We start from the raw sequence: 27,188 nt of genomic DNA on the forward strand, positions 1-27,188 counted from the left end.
AACCAAGGACTTCTGATTCCGCAACGACTCACGCAAACCACGTGACCACGGCGCTCCTCAACTCACATCGTCCTTGATGTTACCTATGTTGCGCATGGACTACTGAGTTTGTATATTTGCTTATTTTTTCCTAGTTCCACACAACGTCTTCCTGTTTTCTCGATTGATCTGTGTTCACTTTTTCAAGGCCTATCCACTGTGTCAATTTATAACTAAATCTGAGGGGGGGGGGGCGATGGGGAGGTTCCCTTGTTAGTACATCTATTTGTCTACGCTGCTAGCGTGTAATCGGATGACTTAAATTTTCACTCGTTTTACTTAAAAATCATTTCTCTGTCCCTAGGCTATCTTTGTATGTGTGTACCTTGGGACTTGAACCTACTGGTTGCTTAAAGAAAGCTGAAAAGATGGTAGGCAGTGTTGCTGGTCTGCCCTGAGTGATTTCTGTGCGTCCTTACCACATTGAGCGATACGTAGTGGTGTCATATCAAGCAGCTATAATTGTTTCCTTTCCTGTTAATAAACTCCTTTTATGTAAAGCTGTATTATTTGTTGTTCTAAAGATGCCTCCCCGTTTTGACGGCTGTTTTCCTAATATTATAATTGTTATAAAACACTGTTTTCTCGGCCAATCTTGTCTTTTATACTTCATCGTATATCTTTTACACTAACGATCCAAAGACACTGGTACAGCTGTCTAATATCGTATACGGCCCCGGCGAGTACCCGAAAGTGCCGCGACACGACGTGGCATGGACTGGACTAATCTCTGAAGTAGTGCTGGAGGCAACTGACACCATGAATCCTGCAGGGCTGTCCATAAATCCGAGGGGGTGGAGATTTCTTACGAACAGCACGTTGCAAGGCATCCCAGATATGCTCAAGTTTGGTGGGAAGTTTGGTTGCCAGCCAAAGTGTTTAAACTCAGAAGAATGTTCCTGGAGCCACTCTGCAGAAATTCTGCACTTGTGGTGTGTCCCATTGTCCTGCAGGAATTGCCCAAGTCCGCCGGAATGGGCAACGGACATCAATGGATGCAAGATGTTTACGCATGTGTCACGTGTCGGAGTTCGTATCTAGACGTATCAGGGGTCCCATATCACTCCAGCTGCACGTGCTCCACACCATTACAGTGCCTCCACCAGCTTGAACAGTCCCCTGCTGACATGCAGGATCCATCGATTCATGAGATTGTATTCATGCCCGTGCATGTCCATCCGCTGACACTTGTTGATCACCCAGCTTCGAAATCGGCAGCAATATGCGGGTAGGTTGCACTTCTGTCACGTAGAACGATTCTGTTCAGTCGTCGTTTATACCATGCTTGCAGTATCTTTTCCCGGCCGCAACGTTGTCGGTGATTTGATGTTTTACCGGTTCCTTATGTTGTGTCTAGACAAGACAGCCTAGACACAATGAGAGGAAGCCGAAAGGCACGCGCTTAAACTCACGCAGGCTGGCGTGAGGTCTGAAACAGGATACGTAATGAGTGCCATAAAGAAAAGTACGTAGCTTCTGGAATACTTAACTTTAAAACACATTTGTAGAACATCGCTCTTGATGATACATTAATAGAATCTCAATATCAATTGAATACGGCGCCTTGCTAGGTCGTAGCAAATGTAGCTGAAGGCTATGATAACTATCGTCTCGGCAAATGAGAGCGTAATTCTCAGTCAACCATGGCTAGCAACGTCGGCTGTACAACTGGGGCGAGTGCTAGTACGTCTCACTAGACCTGCCGTGTGGCGGCGCTCGGTCTGCCATCACGGACAGTGGCGAAACGCGGGTCCGTCGTATACTAGCGGACCGCGGCCGATTTAAAAGCTACCACCTAGCAAGTGTGGTGTCTGGCGGTTACACCACACCTTATATACACGGTACACTCGTGAAATGGTCGTACGGGAAAATTCCCACTTCATCGCTACCTCGGAGGTGCTGTGTCCCATCGCTCGTGCGTTGACTATAACACCATGTTCAAACTCAGTTAAATCTTGATAACATGTCATTGTAGCAACAGTAACCGATCTAAAAACTGTGCCAGACACTTGCTGTCCTTTATAGGCGTTGTCCACCGCATCGCCGTATTGTGCCTGTTTGTTTGAATAGGCATGCCTATACCAGTTTCTTTGGTGCTTCAATGTAAGTAAGGAAAAGGACATTTGAGGTGACTCTCTTATGGATTGTCAGTAATTATTTTTAAATAGTTTTATCTGGGTGGATGTTTTTTTCTTAAAATGTCAAGGTCCTGTTGGTAAAGATACTTTTCATGAAGAGCGTTAGTAAAAATCTTGATAAGAGCGTTGCTCAGTTCTTATTTTGTCCGGTCCTTCCACTGCCATGCAACCTTTCGTCAGTATCGCGTACCAACAATACCCTTCACATTCTGTGGAGAGGCGAGTATTGTGTGGTGATGACTGCTGTTTAGTCAGCTGCAGGAAGATGACTGCCAGTACGTCTATCTGGTAGGTTCCTGCGCACTACCGGATGATGTTCGCCCTGCAGGTCACCACATTCGAAAATTTGATCATCGCTGCTGAGACCCTTGGTCGTTGGAGCTAGTGTCTCAACGAGGAATGTTTCGAATGTTTGCTGTTTCTTTTCCCCCACTTCTGAAGATTCTTTCTTTCAAATGCTTGCTGGTACTGTTCCCCTATTTCGGTGTTGCTTACTGACAGAAGTTGGTCGTAAACAACCTGTCCCATTGCGATCAGTCTGGTTCTGTACAGTATCAACCTATTTGGCTCGCACAGCTGGTGCAGAATATTCTGTTGCGGAGAAATATAGTTCCAGGGCAGATGTTCGAAGAACTTTTGGTTGAACGTCCGAGCTGATTCTCGTAGCTTTACACATGATGTTGTTCCGTTCAGATACACTCCTGGAAATGGAAAAAAGAACACATTGACACCGGTGTGTTAGACCCACCATACTTGCTCCGGACACTGCGAGAGGGCTGTACAAGCAATGATCACACGCACGGCACAGCGGACACACCAGGAACCGCGGTGTTGGCCGTCGAATGGCGCTAGCTGCGCAGCATTTGTGCACCGCCGCCGTCAGTGTCAGCCAGTTTGCCGTGGCATACGGAGCTCCATCGCAGTCTTTAACACTGGTAGCATGCCGCGACAGCGTGGACGTGAACCGTATGTGCAGTTGACGGACTTTGAGCGAGGGCGTATAGTGGGCATGCGGGAGGCCGGGTGGACGTACCGCCGAATTGCTCAACACGTGGGGCGTGAGGTCTCCACAGTACATCGATGTTGTCGCCAGTGGTCGGCGGAAGGTGCACGTGCCCGTCGACCTGGGACCGGACCGCAGCGACGCACGGATGCACGCCAAGACCGTAGGATCCTACGCAGTGCCGTAGGGGACCGCACCGCCACTTCCCAGCAAATTAGGGACACTGTTGCTCCTGGGGTATCGGCGAGGACCATTCGCAACCGTCTCCATGAAGCTGGGCTACGGTCCCGCACACCGTTAGGCCGTCTTCCGCTCACGCCCCAACATCGTGCAGCCCGCCTCCAGTGGTGTCGCGACAGGCGTGAATGGAGGGACGAATGGAGACGTGTCGTCTTCAGCGATGAGAGTCGCTTCTGCCTTGGTGCCAATGATGGTCGTATGCGTGTTTGGCGCCATGCAGGTGAGCGCCACAATCAGGACTGCATACGACCGAGGCACACAGGGCCAACACCCGGCATCATGGTGTGGGGAGCGATCTCCTACACTGGCCGTACACCACTGGTGATCGTCGAGGGGACACTGAATAGTGCACGGTACATCCAAACCGTCATCGAACCCATCGTTCTACCATTCCTAGACCGGCAAGGGAACTTGCTGTTCCAACAGGACAATGCACGTCCGCATGTATCCCGTGCCACCCAACGTGCTCTAGAAGGTGTAAGTCAACTACCTTGGCCAGCAAGATCTCCGGATCTGTCCCCCATTGAGCATGTTTGGGACTGGATGAAGCGTCGTCTCACGCGGTCTGCACGTCCAGCACGAACGCTGGTCCAACTGAGGCGCCAGGTGGAAATGGCATGGCAAGCCGTTCCACAGGACTACATCCAGCATCTCTACGATCGTTTCCATGGGAGAATAGCAGCCTGCATTGCTGCGAAAGGTGGATATACACTGTACTAGTGCCGACATTGTGCATGCTCTGTTGCCTGCGTCTATGTGCCTGTGGTTCTGTCAGTGTGATCATGTGATGTATCTGACCCCAGGAATGTGTCAATAAAGTTTCCCCTTCCTGGGACAATGATTTCACGGTGTTCTTATTTCAATTTCCAGGAGTGTAGTTCCAGGGCAGATGTTCGAAGAACTTTTGGTTGAACGTCCGAGCTGATTCTCGTAGCTTTACAGATGATGTTGTTCCGTTCAGATATTATTAGCGTTACTGCTTCGCAGTGGTCGTTGAATGTCAGAGAACATCTTTACTCCAAGATATGTGGGAGTGTCTTAGGTGAACAGTTCTTGACCTCTCAAAGTGATGTTCGATTTTCTTTGAGCTTCCCCACCGAAAGTTTATACATTAAGTGAAATGGTAGTAGATCACCGTTTATTTGGTATGTTACCACTGGGTGCATCTGTGAGTGCAAATACAATGAAAGGTATGTGTTTATTCGAAATACTTCCACTGTAAACGTCTTTGGATCCTGACCACATGACCGATTAAAAGTCTCTAGTTTTCAGAGGTTCCACTACTGGGTGGAGCAGAGGCAACAGTCGAGTCGCAGTCTTCAGCAGTTCAAGTGGTTCAGTCGTGCAGAGAGAGTGTTGTACCATGGCGGAACGAGCGTAGGCTGCACACAGATTTCTGTTTGACATGTTCCATAATTTGTAACCTAACGGTGAACGATGATTTTTAAGATAGCTGTATCAAGGGCAGCACTTCAGAAAAAAGTACCTTATTTCGAGTTTATTACGTGCAAGCGTGATTTCAGTAATTGTTGCTGTGCAAAGATTTCATTGTGTTTAACAATACCTGTATACTGGTAATGAGGGAGAGCATATCGTTGGAATCAGGTGTTCTGTCTGTAGTCCGAGTAATACCGACTCGATATTTAAATGCCGAAACTCGACCTATCCATGGCGTGGTCCCTGAGGCTCTCAGAAAACACCTGATGATGACGTCGAGATACGGCGTCCAAATATCATGTAGGGATGACTCGGACCACTGACAGGACACCCTATTTCAAAGAGATGACAATGAATCGCCGGCGAAAGTGTAAGAGATTATGTCATTCATATGTTCAGTATTCTAATCAGCCTTTCTCATTTAGATTAGGTCAGTTAGTATTGAATTAGGAATTCGAGAAAGGAAACTTCGTAACAGAACTATTTTGTAGAATCAGTGATTACGATGTACGATAATGCGTAGTATGACAGTTTTGGTGGATGGTTCATATTAATTCGAGTCTGTCTTAATGTCACTGAAAGGAGTGAATATAATTTCAGAGTACTTCCTCTTGTCATTCACACGTATATCATAAAATATATTCCCCACTGTTAAAAAATGCGTTTAGTGAAACTTAAAGAGCCATGCTGTGGACATTTGCGTGAAGAGTAATGAACAATTTGAAAACAGAATAAAATTAATTTACTGAAAAAAGCGATTTAAAATAAGAAAAAAAGGCCAACTGCCGCTCAGTGATTAACTTCAGCTCATCAGTCTTGCAGTCCAGCCAGAGCACAGTCAAGTTACCCACTGCAAGGTAAAAATTTGTTCTGGAGCTTGTATGAACTTTTTGACAGAATATGAAGAATAGTCTTCAAGTAGCAAAATATCATGTAAGTTCAAAGGATGCGTTTTGTTTCTTTGGAGTGGGGCACTTTCAAATTACGGAACAGTTATTCCTTCTGAACATTTTTGTGTATATTATTTTTCTGAAATCTAATTTACAGACAGGTTGGTTGGTAGTTTCTGGGGGAGGAGACCCAACTCTGAGGTCACCGGTCTCATCGAATGAGGGAAGGAAGTCGGCCGTGTCCTTTCAAAGGAACCATCCCGGCATTAGCCTGGAACGATTTAGGGAAATCAGGGAAAACCTAAATCTGGATGGCCGGACTCGGGATTGAACCATTGTCCTCCCGAATACGAGTCCAGTGTGAATTTACAGACAGTTATATGCATTGTAGATTACTTAAAATCACATTCCTAAACAGCAATTTGAATAAATAAGTTCGTGTCCAAAAGGTGGGAAGCCTCGCCGATTCTAGACCAGAATGTGTTATCGGAATTTAGAGGTCACACAGTTTTCGGAGTTTTAGAGAATCATTCATTTACACACAGTTTCACCATTCGAGTTTCAACAAACATATAGCTTTCACTATTTCTTAGCTGAAATGCACAAAATTCTATTCTTTCCACGATTTGGCTTCAGACAAGTATCATCATTCGGTATAGCCGGCCAGAGTAGCGGAGCGGTTCTAGGCGCTACGTTCTGGAAACGCGCTACCGCTACGGTCGTAGGTTCGAATCCTGCCTCGGGCATGGATGTGTGTGATGTCCTTAGGTTAGTTAGGTTTAAGTAGTTCTAAGTTCTAGGGGACTGATGACCTCAGAAGTTAAGTCCCATAGTGCTCAGAGCCATTTGAACCTTTTATAGAGTATACGCTGATAAACCAAAACACTGTGACAGCTGCCCACCGCGATATTGGTGCCGCCTGGTGGTGTTGTGGGCACGTGACCCGGTAACGAAAGGACGTAAGTGGCGTAGACACGGACGTTGGACCACCATGGCGAAGACGCGGCCCGCAAACGAGGGGAACCAATGAGATAAGTGAGTTTGACAAAGGGAAACATATTACGTGGGGCCTGTGAACGACTATCCCGAAAACGGCGAAGCTGGTCGAATGTTCACGTACTCCTGTCGTGAGCATTTACGGAAAGAGGTAGGACAGTCAAACTACCCCCAGGCGCTGAATGGTAGGACTTCCACGATTATTAACAGAACGTGGCGTATGGAGGCTTGTGTGCGCTGTAAAGTAGGATAGATGGTGATCTATGGCATATGCCCCGAACGAGCACAATGCTGGTGTGCGCGCAAGTGTCCAGCCTATATTGTAGAACACGGAGAGCTCCCCAGCAGACCAGCCCTGCACCCTGCGTGTTTACAAGCTGACTCTACGACATCGTCAATTCCGACTGCAATAGGCACGGGACCATCGGGATTCGACCGTCAATCAATGGAAACTTGTCGGCTCCTCAGGCGAATCAGGTTTGTGCTACACTAGGCTGATGGTCCGCCTCCACAAACGCCGACGTCGAGGTGAACGGTGGCTCGAAGCGTGGGGCGCACCACGGAAGCAGGCTGGTGGGTGCAGTATTACGCTATGGGAGACATTCTCCCGCACTTCCATGGGGCCTTTGATAGGAACAGAAGACAAGCTGACTGCTGCGAAGCACTTACATCCCGTCCTGCTGGATGTCTTCCCCGACGGCAGTGCCATTTTTCAGCAGTATAACTGTCCGTGTCTCAAAGCCAGAACCGTGCTACAGTGGTTTGATGAGAATGATAGCGTACTCACGTTGACGTCTCGGCCACGAAATTCGTCTCTTGTAAATCATGTGGAAACCATCTGTGCCGCTATCGGGCGCAGATCAGCGGCCCGTTACTTACGCGAATTGGGTGACGTGTGCGTGGGCACCCAATGTCACATACATCCGCAATCCTACCAACAAACCGTGGGCTCCCTGATACGCAGAACCAGTGATGTATTTCGTTCCAAGGACATAAACGAGCTAGTGAGCAGGTGGTTCAAATGGTTCAAATGGCTGTGAGCACTATGGAACTTAACATCTATGGTCATCAGTCCCCTAGAACTTAGAACTACTTAAACCTAACTAACCTAAGGACAACACACAACACCCAGTCATCACGAGGCAGAGAAAATCCCTGACCCCGCCGGGAATCGAACCCGGGAGCCCGGGCGTGGGAGAGCAGGTGGTCATGATGTTTTGGTTCATCAGTGTACCTCTTAATTAATCGATAAATACACCATTTTAAAGTGTTGAATTTGATCAATAATTTTATGAAGTAGTGAAAATCAAATTCTAGTTGCCCATGCAGCCTCTTACATAGGCAACTTGTAACCGGGATCGGGTGAGCGGGCGACTGTTTGAACCGACGGAGCTGTGGCAGTCTGTGTTACAAACATACAGGCTGCTTCAACATCGCCGGCGACAAGTGAGCTCTGAGCACTACGGGACTCAACATCTTAGGTCATAAGTCCCCTAGAACTTAGAACTACTTAAACCTAACTAACCTAAGGACATCACACACACCCACGCCCGAGGCAGGATTCGAACCTGCGACCGTAGCAGTCCCGCGGTTCCGGACTGCAGCGCCAGAACCGCTAGACCACCGCGGCCGGCTCACCGGCGACACGTAAGCTCTGAAAACGCCTCCCACGACTGGGATTCGAACTAGAGATGGGTACTTCGCGAACGAACGGGTGCAAAGGAACGGTTCACCAAGACGAACGAAAGGACCGAGGAACGAATTCCAAGGAACGACCGGTTCATAGTTCATTTCGGTCGCAGCGGTCTACTTATAGTTCCCGGGAACGAGGAACGATCGGTTCATAGTTCACTTCGGTCGCGGCGGTCTACTTATAGTTCCCGGGAACGAGGAACGATCGGTTCATAGTTCACTAGTTCACTTCGGTCGCGGCGGTCACTTCGGCAGTTCTCGTTCCAGCCTCGGTCGCGTGCTCGTCTCAGTCTCGGTCTCCCTCTGCCGCACTCGTCGTTCTTCGCATGACCAGTTACACTGCCGACTGCTCCTAGTTAGTTCAGTATCCAGTTGTTCGTTTCGTTCACTGCGCTTGCCCATTTACATCTGTTCCAAACTGTTCTTGCACTTGGTTCTGGCTATTCAGCGTCCACGACCGGTAATCAAAAAGTACTTTATAGTTCCGTAAATTACATAAAAATTACGTTGTATGTAGTAGGTGCGTCTTTTCAGGTAACAGAAGGGCAAATCAGCTCACTTCATTATATCAATGAACAGCAGAAGACATAACAAGGCAAGTGTTTTCGTTATTCATATATTTTTTGGTTGCATCGACTTGATTTAGCATCTAACTTTCAATAATTTGCTTAATTTTTAGTGTAAGAAAATTCATATAAAACGATTTTCGTGTATCTTTCATATACAAAACACTACATTTTGGAAGGCTCTAATTATTTTTAAGTTTGGTTGTTTCCAATTTGCATTACCTGCTAGTTTGGTTTCTTTGGAGAGAAAAAAAGGTGGGTTGTGTGTCATTTTGGCTCAGTAGGAAAAGCGGTGCCTCTCCATTTATAAAGACATGTTGTTGTTATGGTCTTCAGTCCTGAGACTGGTTTGATGCAGCTCTCCATGCTACTCTATCCTGTGCAAGCTTCTTCATCTCCCAGTACCTACTGCAACCTACATCCTTCTGAATCTGCTTAGTGTATTCATCTCTTGGTCTCCCCCTACGATTTTTACCCTCCACGCTGCCCTCCAATACTAAATTGGTGATCCCTTGATGCCTCAGAACATGTCCTACCAACCGATCCCTTCTTCTGGTCAAGTTGTGCCACAAACTCCTCTTCTCCCCAATCCTATTCAATACTTCCTCATTAGTTATGTGATCTACCCATCTAATCTTCAGCATTCTTCTGTAGCACCACATTTCGAAAGCTTCTATTCTCTTCTTGTCCAAACTATTTACCGTACTACTTCCATACATGACTACACTACATACAAATACTTTCAGAAATGACTTCCTGACACTTAAATCTATACTCGATGTTAACAAATTTCTCTTCTTCAGAAACGCTTTCCTTGCCATTGCCAGTCTACATTTTATATCCTCTCTACTTCGACCATCATGTTATTTTACTCCCCAAATAGCAAAACTCCTTTACTACTTTAAGTGTCTCATTTCCTAATCTAATTCCCTCAGTATCACCCAAGTGTTAGCTATGATTAAGTTGTGCTCTGTGAAAAATTCTACCAGGCGGCTCCCTCTTTCATTTCTTAGCCCCAGTCCATATTCACCTACTACGTTTCCTTCTCTCCCTTTTCCTACACTCGAATTCCAGTCACCCATGACTATTAAATTTTCGTCTTCCTTCACTATCTGAATAATTTCTTTTATTTCATCATGTTGTTGTTGATGTGGTCTTCAGTCCTGAGGCTGGTTTGATGCAGCTCTCCATGCTACTCTATCCTGTGCAAGCTTCTTCATCTCCCAGTATCTACTGCAATCTACATCCTTCTGAATCTGCTTAGTGTATTCATCTCTTGGTCTCCCTCTACGATTTTTACCCTCCACACTGCCCTCCAATGCTAAATTTGTGATCCCTCGATGCCTCAGAACATGTCCTACCAACCGATCCCTTCTTCTAGTCAAGTTGTGCCACAAACTTCTCTTCTCCCCAATCCTATTCAATACCTCCTCATTAGTTACGTGATCTACCCACCTTATCTTCAGCATTCTTCTGTAGCACCACATTTCGAAAGCTTCTATTCTCTTCTTGTCCAAACTAGTTATCGTCCATGTTTCACTTCCATACATGGCTACACTCCATACAAATACTTTCAGAAACGACTTCCTGACACTTAAATCTATACTCGATGTTAACAAATTCCTCTTCTTGAGAAACGCTTTCCTTGCCATTGCCAGTCTACATTCTATATCCTCTCTACTTCGACCATCATGTTATTTTACTCCCCAAATAGCAAAACTCCTTTACTACTTTAAGTGTCTCATTTCCTTATCTAATTCCCTCAGTATCACCCAACTTAATTTGACTACATTCCATTATCCTCGTTTTGCTTTTGTTGATGTTCATCTTATATCCTCCTTTCAAGACACTGTCCATTCCGTTCAACTGCTCTTCCAAGTCCTTTGCTGTCTCTGACAGAATTACAATGTCATCGGCAAACCTCAATGTTTTTACTTCTTCTCCATGAATTGTAATACCTACTCCGAATTTTTCTTTTGTTTCCTTTACTGCTTGCTCAATATACAGATTGAATAACATCGGGGAGAGGCTACAACCCTGTCTTACTCCTTTCCCAACCACTGCTTCCCTTTCATGCCCCTCGACTCTTATAACTGGCATCTGGTTTCTGTACAAATTGTAAATAGCCTTTCGCTCCCTGTATTTTACCCCTGCCACCTTCAGAATTTGAAAGAGAGTATTCCAGTTAACATTGTCAAAAGCTTTCTCTAAGTCTACAAATGCTAGAAACGTAGGTTTGCCTTTTCTTAATCTTTCTTCTAAGGTAAGTCGTAAGGTCAGTATTGCCTCACGTGTTCCAACATTTCTACGGAATCCAAACTGATTTCATCATACATTTCTTCAATTTCTTCGTCATCTGCAGAGCTAGTTGGCATATAAACTTGTACTACTGTAGTAGGTGTGGGCTTCGTATCTATCTTGGCCACAATATTGCGTTCACTATGCTGTTTGAAGTAGCTTACCCGCACTCCTGTTTTCTTATTCATTATTAAACCTACTCCTGCATTACCCCTATTTGACTTTGTGTTTATAACCCTGTAGTCACCTGACCAGAAGTCTTGTTCCTCCTGCTACCGAACTTCACTAATTCCCACTATATCTAACTTTAACCTATCCATTTCCCTTTTTAAATTTTCTAACCTACCTGCCCGATTAAGGGATCTGACATTCCACGCTCCGATCCGTAGAACGCTAGTTTTCTTTCTCCTGATAACGACATCCACTTGAGTAGTCCCCGCCCGGAGATCCGAATGGAGGACTATTTTACCTCCGGAATATTTTACCCAAGAGGACGCCATCATCATTTAATCATACAGTAAAGCTGCATGCCCTCGGGAAAAATTACGGCCGTAGTTTCCCCTTGCTTCCAGCCGTTCGCAGTACCAGCACAGCAAGGCCGTTTTGGTTATTGTTAGAAGGCCAGATCAGTCAATCATCCAGACTGTTGCCCTTGCAACTACTGAAAAGGCTGCTGCCCCTCTTCAGGAACCACACGTTTGTCTGGCCTCTCAACAGATACCCCTCCGTTGTGGTTGTACCTACGGTACGGCTATCTGTACCGCTGAGGCACGCAAGCCTCCCCACCAACCGCAAGGTCCATGGTTCATGGGGGGGGGGGTAAAAAGGCGTAGATTGCCATACTTAAAAACATTTGTTCAAAAGAAGCTTTCAAACCAGAAATTCTGTTACTACGAACTTAATTACTATTATTAATATTATTGCTGCATTAACTTTAATAATGCAACATAAAAACCTAATTTTTAATAAGCGTGTGACGCAAGTAGGAGAAAACCACATTTTATTTTATGCTTCCATGAAGTCTCTACTTCGCCTAAGAACTCAGAGACAACGTGAAGTATATATAGGGTGTAAACGATTATTGTTTACAACGTAGCATACCTATGTAGTGGAAGTCGAAACGAAGAATTTTATGCAAGACACTTGTGGTCTATTAAGTTGGGAAACAGCCACCAACAGGTTTCCAAGACTACATGTGCTATATCCCATGCGCGTCGCGTGAGATTTTCATGTTCTCTTCTCCAGCTCTCTACACATCGTCATCGATTGTTTCGCAATTGTTGTTTGCATTAGCTTGTTATTTCTTCACTGCGTAATTATTACATGTTTGTCTGTTTGTTGTATCTGCTCGTAACGGGCAACACATCGTCCGTAATTGGCGAGCAGTCTGTACTCGGGGCCGGTTTTCCGTGCGCCACCCTGTACTATTTCCCTGCGATCAGCCACACGAGGCTACAGTTGGCTAAACGAGAGGTTCTGCCGAATCACAGAAGTGTGTAAGAATTCTGTAATGAATAAAAACTCTATACTCCAGGGGGGAGGCAAGTGCCCCTCTTGGTGCCCTCCATCCTTCAGCCACTTACACTACTAGTTTTCAGTTTTTCATAAGAACCATATACCAAGCACAAATGAACGGTGAACGAGTAAAAATGAACGGTTCCCAAAAAAGAACGATCAGCAGTGAATTGGTTCCCAAGAATGAACGAGTTTGCCCTTCTCTAATTCGAACCGATTTTGCCAGGATCTAGGCTGTACGAGGCGCGCATGTGGTGGTGCCAGACTGCACCTCTGGTGGAGGCGACACGCTGGCAGACACACACACAAACGGCCGGCTTTCGGCCGCGGTGAGTGGGTCGATGCGACCCCCGGCGCCGTCACACACGTGGCGACGCGCCATCAGCGGCCGTGTATAATGCAGCCCACTCCGGCAGTGGCGGCGCAACCCCGGCCGGCCTGTGGCAGGTGCGCGTACAACGCCCCGGCCGAATATCAATACCCGCCATTTACATGCGGGTCTCGCGGAAAACTTATTTGCATTGCGCGACCGTTACCGGAACAAGTGTTCGGGACACCGATAGCCGTAGAGTGGCCGACCGCGTAGCCATCTCCATCTTCTCTGCGACTGTCTCCACTACAAACTCGTTTAATTGCGAGCGTGATCGATAGCTATTACCCTTGCTACTACACTGAAGAGCCAAGGAAAATGCTATAATGCTTATTCAAGTACCGTGATGTGTAATCAGGCAGAATATAACGCTGCGGTCGGCAACGCCTATATATGACAACAATTGTCTGGTGCAGTCGTTAGATCGGTTATTGATGCTACACTGGCAGGTTATCAATGTTTGAGTTTGAACGTGGTGTTATAGTTGGCCCACGAGCGATGGGACACAGCATCTCCGAGGCAGCAATGAAGTGGGGATTTTCCCGTACGACCATTTCACGAGTGTACCACGAGTATCAGGAAACCGGTAAAACATCAAATCTCCGACATCGCTGAGGCCGGAAAAAGATCCTGCAAGAATGGGACCAACGACGACTGAATAGAATCGTTCAACATGGCAGAAGTGCACCCCTTCCGGAAAATGCTGTCGAATTCAAATCTGATCCATCAACAAGTGTCAGCATACGAAACATTCAACGAAACATCATCTACACTCCTGGAAATTGAAATAAGAACAACGTGAAATCATTGTCCCAGGAAGGGGAAACTTTATTGACACATTCCTGGGGTCAGATACATCACATGATCACACTGACAGAACCACAGGCACATAGACACAGGCAACAGAGCATGCACAATGTCGCCACTAGTACAGTGTATATCCACCTTTCGCAGCAATGCAGGCTGCTATTCTCCCATGGAGACGATCGTAGAGATGCTGGATGTAGTCCTGTGGAACGGCTTGCCATGCCATTTCCACCTGGCGCCTCAGTTGGACCAGCGTTCGTGCTGGACGTGCAGACCGCGTGAGACGACGCTTCATCCAGTCACAAACATGCTCAATGGGGGACAGATCCGGAGATCTTGCTGGCCAGGGTAGTTGACTTACACCTTCTAGAGCACGTTGGGTGGCACGGGATACATGCGGACGTGCATTGTCCTGTTGGAACAGCAAGTTCCCTTGCCGGTCTAGGAATGGTAGAACGATGGGTTCGATGACGGTATGGATGTACCGTGCACTATTCAGTGTCCCCTCGACGATCACCAGTGGTGTACGGCCAGTGTAGGAGATCGCTCCCCACACCATGATGCCGGGTGTTGGCCCTGTGTGCCTCGGTCGTATGCAGTCCTGATTGTGGCGCTCACCTGCACGGCGCCAAACACGCATACGACCATCATTGGCACCAAGGCAGAAGCGACTCTCATCGCTGAAGACGACACGTCTCCATTCGTCCCTCCATTCACGCCTGTCGCGACACCACTGGAGGCGGGCTGCACGATGTTGGGGCGTGAGCGGAAGACGGCCTAACGGTGTGCGGGACCGTAGCCCAGCTTCATGGAGACGGTTGCGAATGGTCCTCGCCGATACCCCAGGAGCAACAGTGTCCCTAATTTGCTGGGAAGTGGCAGTGCGGTCCCCTACGGCACTGCGTAGGATCCTACGGTCTTGGCGTGCATCCGTGCGTCGCTGCGGTCCGGTCCCAGGTCGACGGGCACGTGCACCTTCCGCCAACCACTGGCGACAACATCGATGTACTGTGGAGACCTCATGCCCCACGTGTTGAGCAATTCGGCGGTACGTCCACCCGGCCTCCCGCATGCCCACTATACGCCCTCGCTCAAAGTCCGTCAACTGCACATACGGTTCACGTCCACGCTGTCGCGGCATGCTACCAGTGTTAAAGACTGCGATGGAGCTCCGTATGCCACGGCAAACTGGCTGACACTGACGGCGGCGGTGCACAAATGCTGCGCAGCTAGCGCCATTCGACGGCCAACACCGCGGTTCCTGGTGTGTCCGCTGTGCCGTGCGTGTGATCATTGCTTGTACAGCCCTCTCGCAGTGTCCGGAGCAAGTATGGTGGGTCTGACACACCGGTGTCAATGTGTTCTTTTTTCCATTTCCAGGAGTGTAAATGGGCTTTCGGAGCCGAAAGCCCTCTCCCGTACCTTTGATGACTGCACTACACATATCTTTGCGCCTCTAATAGGCTCGTCAATAGCGACATGCGACTGTTGATAATTGTAACATGTTACCTCGTCGGACCAGACTCGTTTCAAATTGTATCAAACTGATAGACGTGTACGGGTTTGGAGACAACCTCATGAATACATGGACCATAAATGACAGCAGGGGACTGTTCATGCTGGTGTTGGCTCTGTAATGGTGTGGAGGATGTGCAGTTCGAGTGATATCGGACCCCTGATACGTCTAGATACGACTCTGACAGGTGACACGTACGTAATCATCTTGGTGTCAGTTCCCTCCGGCACTCCACATTATTCGAGTCCGTGCCACGTCGTGTTGCGTTACTTCTGCGTGCTCGCATGGGCCCTATATGACATTAGACAGGTGTACCAATTTCTTTGGCTCTTCAGTGTATACACTAAGTAGAGAACAGAAGCTTCTGAAATATTATGGCACAGAATAGGATGATTGTAATGATATACCGGATGGCCAACGAATGTCTGCTGATTTGATCAAGGGGGAAAACTTGATTTATGGCGCAACTTGACTAAAAGAAGGATTGATTAGCAGGAGACGTTGTGAGGCATTAAGTAGTAGATGGTTCGCATGGTGGGAAGTGTATGGAGTAAAAATTTAGAGGGAGTTCAGGTGGATGCAGGTGTGCACAGGACAGCCGCACCAAGTCAGTCCTCGCGCTCGAGAGCATTACAACTGTCCATTTATCAGTTCAATAACTTACCTACGTAAATCATTGTGTTCAAGTGCCGTAGAACACTTACGTAACTTAAACAGACCAACTACTTTCTCAGTTTGCGTTAGGAAGAGCCAGTAAGTTTAATGAAACATAGCGGTGAAATAATGTAGCATAAAGCCAAGTTCTGTTCCATGAAACCATCGCCTTTTCTTCTACCAAAAGATTACACATCTATTATCTACAAAAAGACAATATTTCATGTGCACATAATGTGACTGCGGTACATTCTGAAAATAAGCTGCTTGAATGTTTTTCGAGGAGTAATAGCCCATTCTTCCTCAAGATCCGAAACCAGAAGAGGTACAGATGTCGGGCACTTGTGGCCGGAACGAAGCCGCCATTCTAAGCCGTCCTAACGGTATTCCATTGGGCTCAGGTCATGACCCTATACGGCTTAGTCCTTTTCAGGAATGTTAATGATTGTCCACAAACCACTGCCTCACGTATACTGCTTTGTGACAGGGGGCGTTCTCATTCTAATACAAGCAATCATCATGCCCGAACAGCTGCTCCACTTTCCATAATGATAGAAGCTGCAGAAATGAGTTATAATTTGTACGACAGCCCAGACTTACTAAGCAGACGTGCTTATCACTGCACCAGCGTCGCAGTGCAGCTAGCACAAAATGGTTCAAATGGCTCTGGGCACTATGCGACTTAACTTCTGAGGTCATCAGTCGCCTAGAACTTAGAACTATTTAAACCTAACCAACCTAAGGACATCACACACATCCATGCCCGAGGCAGGATTCGAACCTGCGACCGGAGCGGTCGCTCGGTTCCAGACTGTAGCACCTAGAACCGCACGGCCACTCCTGCCGGCACAGCTAGCACAGCTACAACGACTATCCCACTCGAATGCCCTCTTTAACACATACTTTAATTCAGTCGTTCAGGACATTTTTTTCCTTTTTAAATCGTCAATATCGCTGTGGCTCTCCGATATTTGAGAAGCACCACAGCTTTGTATGCAGTGGGGAAATCCGGCCTGTACCTCAAGCATTCCTTCAGCTTCTGTTACTATGGGAGATAGTGTTGGGACCCATATATCTTGAGGAATATTTAATTCACCAGCGCCTGAGTTAGAGGCAGGATTTTCCATTACATATGAGTGCCAATCTGCAATGCTATTCCAATATCGGTGAATTCGGCAGTACTTAGAATTTAATAAGGGGGAAATGGGCTGAAGGATGAACTGAAGTGTGTGTCAGGGAGGGCATTTGTCTAGGATAGGCCATGCAGCTGGGTTAGTTATACTGTTATGGTGGTGTAATGGCTAGCACATTCGCCCAAAAAGCAAGAGATCTGGGTTAAAGTTCCAGCCGTAGCACAAATTTTAATTCATTTCTTCAGTTTCTGTCATTGGTTGGTTGATCGACTTGGGGGATGGGATCAAACAGGGAGGTTACCGGTCCCATCCGAGTAGGGACGGATGGAGAAGGAAGTCGGTCGTGCCCTTTCAGAGGAACCATCCCAGCATTTGCTTGAAGCGATTTAGGGAAACCACGGAAAACCTAAATCATGACACAGGCTCGAACCGTCGTCCTCTCGAATGCGAGTCCAGTGTGCTAAGCACTGAGCCACCTCGCTGGGTTAGCTTCTATCATTATCGAAGATAAAGTTCAGACTCATATGCCTCAAGGGAAATTTAATGCCATTAGACGAAGAGCTAGTCCACCATTCGATTTAGGATCCTACGCACAGCCATTGCGCTAACTGAACTAACAGTAGAACTGTGGAATTCACGAGTCATTCCTACTGCTTCTTTCATTTTACAAAATTTTTTTAGACCCATTTCACGCTTCCTACATATCGGTACTTGCGGTCTGCATCGTCTTGGCGTATCTGACGTTGTTCGCTCGAGTTTCTGTTATAGAATATCATCACGAACAGTTGACTTGAGAGCCTCAGAAAGGTTGAATTTTCCCTGGTGGATCTGTCACCCACGTGACATGCACTGAGCTGTCCACGCCACAGGTCACGATGCGCTCCTGCTGTTACTGCTTCTGTGCTGACAACACACTTCTTCCCGACTTCGTCTGTAGTGGTGGGAGGGCTTCTCGCGACGTTTAGTGGTCGATTCTGCATTGCACAGGGGGGTCCGCATACTTCTGATCAGACATGCACCTAGTTAACAGTGACATCTCTCCGTGCTACTTGCCGTAGACTAGATGTTGCAGTCACATTACTTGGCACATGGTTGGTAAAAACGAGCAAACTCGTTAGTGATTTCCTCGCTACTTCAACAGCTGCATGGCCCACTTATAAAAATCCAGTGCATTACGAGTCAGTACTTCAGGAGCCCCGTCTGCTAGAGTGTTGGTATGAAAATATCAGACATCTTTCGAGTAGGCCTATTCGATGTTGTATGTAAGCGTTAGTGAGTACCGATATGCCATCTGACTGGAAGTCTCTTTTTTATTAGTGCAGGAAACGTTTCGTCAGTCACGTGTCTCCTTGGTCTCACGCAGTTTGTGCGTCAGTCGGGCGGGATCGCTGTATTTCGTGATTCCTCCCATTCTTAGCCCCAGTTGAACCGCTGGGATACGTTTCGTCCCTTGCGCTCTACCTTCCCGCATACTGATCTTGCCGGCTCCTTAGTTTTCGGATTCCTCCAGTTTCTCACATTCAGCCGAGAAGATCGATAGAGACACGGAGCACGGGATGCAGTTCCTCATTCGCCATGTTCCTGTTCTGCACACCGTTTGTGTCCGGTTCGGGCCGCGTCAAGAGAATTCGTAAGGCTCCAATCGTTTACTAGGATACATTTACATTGAAGCGCCAAAGAAACTGCTATAGGAATGCATATTCAAGTACAGAGATATGTGGACAGGCAAATACTGCGCTGAGGTCGAAAACACCTATATACACTACTGGCATTTAAAAATACTACACGAAGAAGAAATGCAGATGGTAAACGGGTATTCATTGGACAAATATATTATACTGGAACTGACATGTGATTACAATTCCACGCAATTTGTGTGCATGGATCCTGAGAAATCAGTACTCAGAACAACCACCTCTGGCTGTAATAACGGCCTTGATACGCCTGCGCATTGAGTCAAACAGAGCTTGGATGGCGTGTACAGGTACAGCTGCCCATGCAGCTTAAACACGATACCACGAGTAGTGACTGGCGTATTACCAGACGCTTTCAATTGGAGATCTGTAGAATATGCTGTCCAGGGCAGCAGTCGAACATTTTCTGTATCCAGAAAGGCCCGTACAGGATCTGCAACATGCAGTCGTGCATTATCCTGCTGAAATGTTGGGTTTCGCAGGGATTGAATGGCGGGTAGAGCCACGGGTCGTTATTGTTGTTGTTGTTGTGGGCTTCAGTCCTGAGACTGGTTTGATGCAGCTCTCCATGCTACTCTATCTTGTGCAAGCTCCTTCATCTCCCAGTACCTACTGCAACCTACATCCTTCTCAATCTGTTTACTTTATTCATCTCTTGGTCTCCCTCTACGATTTTTACCCTCCACGCTGCCCTCCAATACTAAATTTGTGATCCCTTGATGCCTCAGAACATGTCCTACCAACTGATCCCTTCTTCTAGTCAGGTTGTTCCACAAACTTCTCTTCTCCCCAATCCTATTCAACACCTCCTCATTAGTTATATGATCTACCCATCTAATCTTCAGCATTCTTCTGTAGCACCACATTTCGAAAGCTTCTATTCTCTTCTTGTCCAAACTAGTTATTGTCCATGTTTCACTTCCATACATGGCTACGCTCCATACAAATACTTTCAGAAAAAACTTCCCGACACTTAAATCTATACTCGATGTTAACAAATTTCTCTTCTTCAGAAACGCTTCCCTTGCCATTGCCAGTCTTCATTTTATATCCTCTCTACTTCGACCATCATCAGTTATTTTGCTCCCCAAATAGCAAAAGTCCTTTACTACTTTAAGTGTCTCATTTCCTAATATAATTCCCTCAGCATCACCTGACTTAATTCGACTACATTCCATTATCCTCGTTTTGCTTTTGTTGATGTTCAACTTATATCCTCCTTTCAAGACACTGTCCATTCCGTTCAACTGCTCTTCCAGGTCCTTTGCTGTCTCTGACAGAATTACAATGTCATCGGCGAACCTGAAAGTTTTTATTTCTTCTCTATGGATTTTAATACCTATTCCGAATTTTTCTTTTGTTTCCTCCACTGCTTGCTCAATATACAGATTGAATAACATCGGGAATAGGCTACAACCCTATCTCACTCCCTTCCCAACCACTGCTTCCTTTTCATGCCCCTCGACTCTTATAATTGCCATCTGGTTTCTGTACAAACTGTAAATAGCTTTTCGCTCCCTGTATTTTACCCCTGCCACCTTCAGAATTTGAAAGAGAGTATTCCAGTCAACATTGTCAAAAGCTTTCTCTAAGTCTACAAATGCTAGAAACGTAGGTTTGCCTTTCCTTAATCTAGCTTCTAAGACAAGTCGTAGGGTCAGTATTGCCTCACGTGTTCCAATATTTCTACGGAATCCAAACTGATCTTCCCCGAGATCGGCTTCTACCAGTTTTTCCATTCGTCTGTAAAGAATTCGCGTTAGTATTTGACAGCTGTGACTTATTAAACTGATAGTTCGTTAATTTTCGCATCTGTCAACACCTGTTATCTTTGGGATTGGAATTATTATATTCTTCTTGAACGCTGAGGGTATTTCGCCTGTCTCATACATCTTGCTCACCAGATGGTAGAATTTTGTCAGGACTGGCTCTGCCAAGGCTGTCAGTAGTTCTAATGGAATATTGTCTACTCCCGGGGCCTTGTTTCGACTCAGGTCTTTCAGTGCTCTGTCAAACACTTCACGCAGTATCGTATCTCCCATTTCATCTTCATCTACACCCTCTTCCATTTCCATAATATTGTCCACAAGTACATCGCCCTGTACAGGACCTCTATATACTCCTTCCACCTTTCTGCTTTTCCTTCTTTGCGTAGAACTGGGTTTCCACCTGAGCTCTTGATATTCATACACGTGGTTCTCTTTTCTCCAAAGGTCTCTTTAATTTTCCTCTAGGCAGTATCTATCTTACCCCTAGCGAGATAAGCCTCTACATTTGTCCTCTAGCCATCCCTGCCTAGCCATTTTGCACTTCCTTTCGATCTCATTTTTGAGACGTTTGTATTCCTTTTTGCCTGCTTCATTCACTGCAGTTTTATATTTTCTCCTTTCATCAATTAAATTCAATATTTCTTCTGTTACCCAAGGATTTCTACTAGCCCTCGTCTTTTTACCTACTTGATCCTCTGCTGCCTTCACTACTTCATCCCTCAGAGCTACCCATTGTTCTTCTACTGTATTTCTTTCCCCCATACCTGTCAATTGTTCCCTTATGCTGTCCCTGAAACTCTGTACAAGCTCTTGTTTAGTCAGTTTATCGAGGTCCCATCTCCTTAAATTCGCACTTTTTTTAAATTTCTTTAGTTTTAATCTACTGTTCATAACCAACAGATTGTTGTTAGAGTCCACATCTGCCCCTGGAAATGTCTTACAATTGAAAACCTCGTTCCTAAATCTCTGTCTTATAATTATATAAGCTATCTGAAACCTGTCACTATCTCTAGGCTTCTTCCATGTATACAACCTCCTTTTATGATTCTTGAACCAAGTGTTAGCTATGATTAAGTTACGCTGTATGGAAAATTCTATCAGGCGGCTTCCTCTTTCATTTCTTAGCCCCAATCCATATTCACCTACTACGTTTCCTTCTCTCCCTTTTCCTACTACCGAATTCGAGTCAACCATGACTATTAAATTTTAGTCTCTCTTCACTATCTGAATAATTTATTTTATTCAGTCATACATTTCTTCAATTTCTTCGTCATCTGCAGAGCTAGTTGGCATATAAACTTGTACTACTGTAGTAGGCGTGGACTTCGTGTCTATCTTGGCCACAAAAATGCGTTCACTATGCTGTTTGTAGTAGCTTACCCGCACTCCTATTTTTTATTCCTTATTAAACCTACTACTGCATTGCGCCTATTTGATATTGTATTTATAACCCTGTATTCGCCTGACCAAAAGTGTTGTTCCTCCTGCCAGCGAACTTCACTAATTCCTACTATATCTAACTTTAACCTATCCATTTCCCTTTTTAAATTTCTAACCTACCTGCTCGATTAAGGGATCTGACATTCCACGCTCCGATCCGTAGGACGCCAATTTTCTTTCTCGTGATAACGACGTCTTCGTGAGTATTCCCCGCCCGGAGACCCGAATGGGGGACTATTTTACCCAAGAGGATGCCATCATCATTTAACCATACAGTAAAGCTGCATACCCTCGGGAAATATTACGGCTGTAGTTTCCCCTTGCTTTCAGCCGTCCGCAGTACTAGCACAGCAAGGCCGTTTTGGTTAGTGTTACAAGGCCAGATCAGTCATCCAGACTGTTGCCCCTGCAACTACTGAATAGGCTGCTGCGCCTCTTCAAGAACCACTCGTTCTTCTGGCCTCTCAACAGATACCCCTCCGTTGTGGTTGCACCTACAGTACGGCTATCTGTATCGCTGAGGCACGCAAGCCTCCCCACCAACGGCAAGGTCCATAGTTCTTGGAGGGGGGGGGGGGGGGGGCACGGGACGTAACACATCTGAAGTGTAACGTCCACTGTTCAAAGTGCCGTCAGTGCGAACAAGAGGTGACCTAGGCGTCTAACAATTGCACCCCATACCGTCCAACCTGGTGATACGCCTGTATGGCGATGACGAATACACGCTTCCAATGTGCGTTCACCATGATGTCGCCAAACACGGATGCGACCATCATGATGCTGTAAACACAACCTGGATTCATCCTAAAAATGACGTGTTGCCATTCGTGCACGCTGCTTCGTCGTTGAGTACACCATCGCATGCGCTCCTGTCTGTGATGCAGCGTGAAGGGTAACCGCAGCCATGGTCTCCAAGCTGATTGTCCATGCTACTGCAAACGTCGTCGAACTGATCGTGCAGATGGTTGCTGTGTTACAAACGTCCCCATCTGATGATTCAGGGATCGAGATGTGGCTGCACGATCCGGTACAGCCATGCGGATAAGATGCCTGCCATCTCGACTGCTAGTGATACGAGGCCTTTGGGATCCAGCACGGCGTTCCGTATTACCGTCCTGAACCCACCGATTCCATATTCTGCTAACAGTCATTGGATCTCGACCAACGCGATAGGGTACATTCCGACCTTTATCAAAGTCGGAAACGTGATGGTACGCATGTCTCCCCCTTACACGAGGCATCATAACAACGTTTCACCAGGCAACGCCAGTCAACTGCTGTTTGTGTATGACAAATCGGTTGGAAACTTTCCTCGTGTCAGCACGTTGTAGGTGTCGCTACCGGCGCCAACCTTGTGTGAATGCTTTGAAAAGCTAATCATTTGTATATCACAGCATCTTATTGCTGTCGGTTAAATTTCGCGTCTGTAGAACGTCATCTTCGTGGTGTAGCAATTTAATCATCAGGTGTGTAAGACAAGTGTCTGGAGCAGTCATTGGATGGGTTTTTGCGGCTACAACACCACGTTCAATCTCATTTAAATCTTGTTAACCTTATCAAGATTTAAGTGAGTTCGAACGTGGCGTTAAGAGTCGGCGCACGAGCGACGGGACACAGGACCTCCGAGGTAGGGATGACCATTTCACGAGTGTACCGTGAATGTCAGGAATCCGGTAAAACGTCTGATCTGCGACATCGCTACGGCCAGAAAAAGATCCAGCAAGAATTGGACCAACGACAACTGAAGAGATTCGTTCAACATGACAGAACTGCCATCCTTCCGCAAATTGCTGCGGATATCGACGAGTTTCATTGTGCGAACAATTCAACGAAACATTATCGATATGGGCATTCGGAGCCGAATACCGACTCGTGCGTTTGATGACTCCACGACACAAAGCTTTAGGCCTCGCCTGGGCCCATCAACACCAAAATTGGACTGTTGATGACCGCAAACATGTTGCCTGGTCGAACGAGTCTCGTTTCACATTGTATCGAGCGTATGGACTTGAACAGCTATGGAGACAACCTCATAAATCCATGGATCCTGCATCTCTATTAAATGTCTGTCCATAAAGTAGCAAAGTGATATGAAATGGAACGAGCACATACTGTTAATTGCGAGGAAGGCCAGCAGTCGGCTTCTGTCTATTGGAAGAATTCTAGGCAAGTGTAGCTCATGTACAAAGGAGAAACTTTATGCAACTCATTCTTGAGTACTGCTCGAATGTTTCTGATGCCCACCACGTCGGGTTGAAGGAAAACATTGAAGCAATTCAGAGGCGTCCAACCCCCGCGCTCATCCCTGATCACAAGCGTCCGAGCGTCCTAAATAAAATCTTCTCAAGCTTTGAGCCTCACCGTACAGTTAGGGTCCCACAAAATTTTGACCGAACACTCCTTGTCAAGCTTTTATGTGTTCTCCCTATTTACGCATGCCCAAAGACTGTACAGGCCTCCTCCCCTATTTACTTTATAATGCAGTAATTGGGTTGCTTAAGGACTTGTCCATAGCTCGTGGGATTTTATCCACCTGAAAAAATTGGAAATTTGTGGTGAGGTCTTCGAAATATGGGACTTAGGGAAAGGAAGGTTTCAGTGTGGACGGGGCCTTACTCAGTTACCACTGGTTGCGCTATTGTTTTTTTTTTTTTAAATCAAGTCCACTTTATTTGGAACCAACTGCAAATGTGAGGTTGACAATAAGGAACAATTATCAAATTTGACTGTTAAGACACAATGTCTAATAAACGATTCTTAACCAAGTTGCTCTCGCGGGTGAAGGCCTTATTGACCAGAAACTGAAAGTACTGCGTCTTCAGTATCCGGTGTTTAGAACATCCAGAAGCAGAAGGAACCACTACAACCAAGGTAGTCCAAAAGAACAACATATCCGAACCACAATCAAGGAGGCTGTCGAACTACACGCCTTACCGGACAGCAGCGGCAAGGCGAGGAAAAGTACACTGCCGCCAAAATACGCTAACCTCCAGGGCAGGTAACTGCGGCGTTGGCGGCGACTACGCAGAAAAATACCTCTGGTTTAACTTCATCAATAAACACAAGGAATTCAATAATTAATAGTAGGAAGTGGAGGACGGCTAATTAGTTTCGCCAACTTCAAACACTCCACTCGTTGCTCTTCGTCTCAGCGACCCTGCGAGCAGCAAACGGCGTGATCTCAAAATAGTGGACTTTTCACTGCTGGGTTAATGTTCCGGTGGACAATGAGGTTGTGGCCCTCGCAACTACAGCCCCTCGATCTGGCCGTGCCTGCGTGACGCCAGCAGTCGCGGCATGTCGTGGCACTGCTGGGCCTCACTGCTGCTCCATCCCAACCGAACTCCCGACACACCAGACCCGGAAAACACCTGACGTCCTTGCAAAGGCAGTACCACGGTGGCACTAGGTATCGACAACAGCTGCTGCTGACACTCGAACACAGACACGCTAGCAAACGTAGTGGCGCCAGTAAACAGAAGAAGAAAGCGAGACGCCACTACCCGTATTACACGATGCCAACCTACCAACGGCATGAACTCGAGCCGCAACATTGATCACTCTTATGGGATCAAACTGCTGACGTCATTGGCCCTTAGCTTACACACTACTTATTTTAACTTAAACTAACTTATGCTGAGGACAAAAAACACACACTCATGCCCGATGGAGAACCTGCATCAGGGGGAGCCGCGCGGGCTGTGACAAGATGCCTTAGGCCGCGTGGCATTGCGAGGTGCCAGGGCAAGCAGTGTATTTAACACTAAATTCTTCTAGAATCTACATATGTAAATGATGCTCTAAGCCCCCCTATTCTAACTCCGACTTTTGCTGTTGCACAAGGTTTAAAAAAAAATACACGAACTGACTCTAATCAACCCTGCCAGTGGAGTAGAAGAGAGTTTGGCACCTGCAATAATTTAATTTGATAAATAAGTTAAATAAATGAAGGTTTCATTAACATAGTGAGGAATGATAGGGTTGCTCTACCGATTAACAGAATGAAAGTTCTGTCCAAAATAACAATATGATTTATTAAGACTAAACACAAAATAATAAACAAAAACACATGAAACATTTACAATACATCAATTTGGCTCAAATTGGATACTCAAACAAACGCTGTGAATGTGAAGTTGTCCCTAAACTAGATTATGAGGATTATGACGAAGTGGTATGTGCAGCCAATTCCTTGCAACTCAAATCTTAGAGAAAACACATAGCCAACCCAACATTAATTGCCGCTACCCAAGACAGAACAAAGTTAGAAAAAGACGAACAGGCGCGCTCTGCTGAGCTCTGATTATCACCTAGGAAAATCCCTGTCTGCCAGTGCTGCAGACATACCTTGCCAAATTGTCTTCTTAACTGCCAGAACACGATCTGGCGTACCGGAGGCGATGGCCGGTTGCTTCGACGTCCTCGACCGAAAGGCGAGAGCCGACTACCCACAAGAGCACCCGTACAAAACCGAACACAGAACATTCCCGCCCCCACGACAGTGGCCGTGGTTAACCGTCCCAACCAGCAACTCAAAAACCGGCGGAAAATTCCACTCCATTGCCGGAACACTACCATTCCACCAATGGAGATTCTTGGCGCCAATTTCTGCGCCGATTTTGCTACGTCACGGAGCTATGCCCTGAGTAAGCCAATCACAGTTACGATTTTGCAGAAAGCGCGGGAATTTGCCCGCCACAACTGCCTGGGTACACAAGTCATTCCCACGCCTCGCTGGTAGCCCGCCAGAAAGTGTTTTCGCTAAGTTTCTGCGAAGTAACGGAACCTCTAGCCCAGCAGCTACTTCAGGCCCCTGCGGGCGTGCCTCTTGACAATGTCGGCGTCTGGAAAGCATTCACTCGACTCTCTCACACCCGTCAGCTTACCCTTTCAAAGTCAGCAGAGCCCGCCTGTCACCGGACCACCCGGGTGACGAGAGACGCTGCGCGGGAAGTCCGCGTGTGAAGGAATAGCAACTTTCCACCGCAAGC

Source organism: Schistocerca cancellata, chromosome 3, assembly GCF_023864275.1.
Source record: "Schistocerca cancellata isolate TAMUIC-IGC-003103 chromosome 3, iqSchCanc2.1, whole genome shotgun sequence".
Taxonomy (NCBI): Eukaryota; Metazoa; Arthropoda; class Insecta; order Orthoptera; family Acrididae; genus Schistocerca; species Schistocerca cancellata.